This window comes from Heloderma suspectum, chromosome 2 (genome assembly GCF_057233095.1).
Source record: "Heloderma suspectum isolate Gila_16-S chromosome 2, 16-S_ref, whole genome shotgun sequence".
Lineage (NCBI taxonomy): Eukaryota > Metazoa > Chordata > Lepidosauria > Squamata > Helodermatidae > Heloderma > Heloderma suspectum.
Genome location: NC_139459.1, coordinates 1460607 through 1464861, shown reverse-complemented (window position 1 = coordinate 1464861; position 4255 = coordinate 1460607). Strand labels below are relative to the sequence as shown.

At 59.7% G+C, this 4255-nt stretch overlaps 1 pseudogene; it reads right to left on the bottom strand.

The window, feature by feature from the left end:
- Positions 1-257: 257 nt before the first annotated feature.
- Positions 258-1334, bottom strand: LOC146351845 (beta-1,3-galactosyltransferase 5-like; annotated as a pseudogene).
- Positions 1335-4255: the final 2921 nt, after the last annotated feature.

The window sequence follows — 4255 nt, the reverse complement described above, 5'->3', positions numbered from 1 at the left end:
CCCTCTTGCGAGGGCCTCTGCAGCACCGCGAACTTGGTGCATCCAGGCTGCTTCATCCATTTGCAGCCTCTGAGAAATGGGCGAAGTGCCTCCTGCCTTGGGAACGTTGGGCATCCTCTTGGGCAGCCGAGGAGCTCCTGCCTCTCAGGCCAGGGGGCAGCTGTGAGTGGGGATCAGCAGCGGCTGTGGCCAGTGAGGGCCAGGGAATGCTCTCACGAGGGCGGCAGGAGGGCGGGCCTCCCCTCCGATCGCGCAGCTCACTTCCACCTGGTGATCTCGAGGGCTTCGCGGCAGGCGCTGTGGGCCTTCCGCATGCTGTGTGGGGCGGCCTCCTGCTCCCGTGCACCGAGGTGGTGAATCACCATCAGGTAGCAGTAGTTGCAGAGCTACCAACTCGCGTTCCACTTGGTAAAGCGGGCACTTGATGTCGGCCGGAGCCCAGCCTGCTGAGCCAAGATGCCCAGGCAGGCGACTTCCACTGGGATGGGCCGGACGTGCTCCGCCACCTGCAGGATCCGCTGGACCGCATCCAGTGACAGGATGTAGCCAATGCCGCTGGCGTACGGCGGGTACTCATTTGGGGGATAATCTTGTTTCGAAACGTACCACTTACTGGAGGGATGCCGGATGACTTGCCGCTCCTTCCGGGAGAGGAGGGAGCCGGCGTAGAGCCCAGTCTTGAGGGAGTTCCGTCTGGCGAGGAACTCCGGCATCCAGTCGGTGTTGACAAAGCAGTCGTCGTCTGTCTTAAGGACGCAGCTGGGCCGGCAGCGCTCCAGAGCCCACTTGAGGCCGTGCATTACCTTCAGGGTGAGATTGCGGTAGGTGTCCAGGTAGTCCCCAACCAGGAGGTCCCTGAACTCCTGCTGCTCTTGCTGGACCTGCCAGGCAGCCCTCGCAGGTGTGTTTTGGCCAGTCAGGAACACTGCCTGCCACGGATACGGCTGGGCTCTCCCTTGGGCAGCCCAGGTCGTCCGGATCACTTGCCGAGGCACCGCATTTCGTGGGGCTGATGTCACTGGGCTTAGGGGCACCTGCTAGGGCTCACAGTGGGGCTCGGCGTGAGCTCCGGAGAACAGAGGCCCAAAGTCCACTCCCGCACCGGCTGAAGCTGCCATCCCAGGATTGGTCCTCCGAGGAGGCTCTTGCCGGACAGCAAGGAAGCGGGCAGAGGCCTGCCGCTTCTCCTGGGCACCACCAGGCAGGAGCAGCAGGCACCAGAAGAGGGTGAATGAAAGAAGGGCGCTCAGGCAAACCACCCCCTTCCAACCACAAGGGTGCCTCAGGCCCATGGGAGAGCCATAAGCAGCGCATGGCAGCCCCGGCACTCGCATCCTGCTTCTTGAGGCAGAGACGCCTTTGCTGGCCGCTGCTCAGGCGCCACAGGCGCGCTCTTTCCCGAGGAACGCACACCGCCTGGCCAAAGGGCAGCTGCAAGGGGAGAGCTGGGAGCGGGGCGAGCGGGGGCCAAGGGCTGCTCTGTGTCGCATTGACCGGGCAAAGTCTAAAGGGCAATCAGGGTTCTGCAAGCAGACAAGAACAAACACCACCCATCCAAGGGGCTCTCCAGAATGGCACTGCCAAGCCGTGGGCTAAGGCCTCCATTTCAGCTGACTGCAGTGGCCCAGCTGAGCTGAGCACCAGCCAAGGCCGTGTCTTCTGGGGGAACCAGGGAGATGGCCTCGCGTTCTGCTGGCCTTGGCAGGCTTGCAGGAGGGGCAGAGGGTCCTTTGTGACTCTTCCTGCTCCGGACCATCCTGCCCTGCTCCACTTGAGCCCCCTGAGCAGAAGAAAAGGGACACCTCGAGGCGGAAGAGGGGGAGGATCACCTGCGGGGTAGATCTCAAGGTTCGTGGCTGCAAGGGCCCCACGCAACGACGCCCGCAGGAAGCAGGGCGCCAGGCGGCGCTTGATTTTCTGATGTTCATGTAGTGCCTGTCCGGTCTGCCCAACGACTAATGTTCTCGGGGTGGGGTTCGGGCCGGCCCCTACTTCCAGTGAGCATCAATGCCAACGGCACATGCACGTCACGCGCAGGCACTGCTGCTGCCCCTCGCTTGCACTGTTTCCAGCTGGGCCCCTTCAGAGGGGCAGGCGGTGCCGCCCCAAGGCAGGGGCTTGGAGGCTGCCCACAAGCCGGTCGCGGGCCTCGTAATGAGGTGCCAAGCAGGGCAGGCCCCCCGGATGCTCCTGGGCCGCAACCTCCCCGCCGCAGCCAGCCAGCGTGGCCCGTGGCGAGGGACCACAGACCAGCAGCACCGGGCGGGCAGGCAGGCATGGCCTGTCCCTGCTCCAGGAGCCCACAGCCCCTCGCTCTCTGCCCGAATGAGCCAAAGCCTTCCAGGGCCGGCAGAGGCGGCAGTGAGGTGCCTGGGAGCAGCGGCCAGCCGGAGCCTGCCAAGCACATGGCTGGCCCCATTGGGGCCCCCTGCCCGGCCTGCGGGCGCTGCGCAGCGCGGGCTGCAGCGGGCGGAGCGCTCCCCTCCGCAAGGGCCCGCGCAGCCAGGCCTGCCAGAGGCCCGGGCAACGGCGGCGCGGGTGTGGCCCACCTGAGGGGTTCTGGGCGCCCCCGGCCGGGCAGCTCAGCCCCTCCTGCGCACCCTGGGTGCCCCGTGCCATGCCCCTGGCCAGCGGCGAGGGGCCGCCGCAGGGCCGCCACCGCAAGTGCGCAGTGCTGGCAGGGCCGTCCAACAGGGGCGTGCGGGCCGCCCTCAAGGCGCCTGGCCGCCCAGCGACGAAGGCCCGCCCCTCGCTCCCGGGCAGAAGCTGTGACGGGCGCTCAGCGGCCCGAGGAGTCGCTGTGTGCGGCCAGGTGGCGGGCACTCCCGGGAGTGCCGCCCAATCCAGAGACCAGAGAGAGACGGCGCGGCCAGGCCATGGAACGTATCACAAGACTAAAAGAGATGACGCCGGAAGATGAGCCCCTCAGGTCGGAAGGTGTCCAATACACTACTGGGGAAGAGCAGAGGGAATTTCCAAGTAGCGCCAGAAAGAGTGAAGCGGCTGGGCCAAAGCCGAAAGGACACTCAGCTGTGGATGTGTCTGGTGGTGAAAAGAAAATCCGATGCTGCAAAGAACAATATTGTTTAGGAACCTGGAATGTCAGATCAATGAATCAAGGTAAGCTGGAGGTGGTCAAACATGAGCTGGCAAGATTGAACATCGACATCTTGGGAATCAGCGAACTAAAATGGACAGGCAGGGGTGAATTTAATTCAGGTGACCGTCATATCTACAACTGTGGGCAAGAATCCCTTAGAAGAAATGGAGTATCACTCATAGTCAAGAAAAGGGTGGGAAAAGCAGTAATGGGGTACAATCTCAGAAACGACAGAATGATCTCAGAACGAATCCAAGGCAAACCATTCAACATCACAGTAATTCAAGTCTACGCCCCAACCACTGAGGCTGAAGAAGCTGAGGTTGATCGGTTCTATGAAGACCTACAACACCTTCTAGAACTAACACCCAAAAAAGATGTCCTCTTCATCATAGGGGATTGGAATGCTAAAGTAGGAAGTCAAGAAATCACCGGGACAACAGGCAAGCATGGCCTTGGTGTACAAAATGAAGCAGGACAAAGGCTAATCGAGTTTTGCCAGGAGAACACGCTGATCATAGCAAACACTCTTTTCCAACAGCACAAGAGGCGACTCTACACATGGACATCACCAGATGGTCAATATCGAAATCAGATTGATTATGTCCTTTGCAGCCAAAGATGGAGAAGCTCCATACAGTCAGTCAAAACAAGACCTGGAGCTGACTGTGGCTCAGATCATGAGCTTCTTGTTGCAAAATTTCGGCTTAAATTGAAGAACGTAGGGAAAACCACTAAACCATTCAGGTATAACCTAAATCATATCCCTGATGAATATACAGTGGAGGTGAGGAATAGATTTCAGGGATTAGACCTGATAGACAGAGTGCCTGAGGAACTATGGACGGAGGTCCGTAACATTGTTCAGGAGGCAGCAACTCAATCCATCCCAAAGAAAAAGAAATGCAAGAAAGCCAAGTGGCTGTCTGATGAGGCTTTACAAGTAGCTGAGGAAAGAAGGGAAGCGACAAGCAAGGGAGAAAGGGGAAGATATACCCAACTGAATGCAGAGTTCCAGAGAATAGCACAGAGAGACAAGAAGGCCTTCTTAAATGAACAATGCAAAGAAATCGGGGAAAACAACAGAATGGGAAAGATTAGAGATCTTTTCAAGAAAATCGGAGAGCTCAAGGGAACGTTTTGTGCAAAGACGGG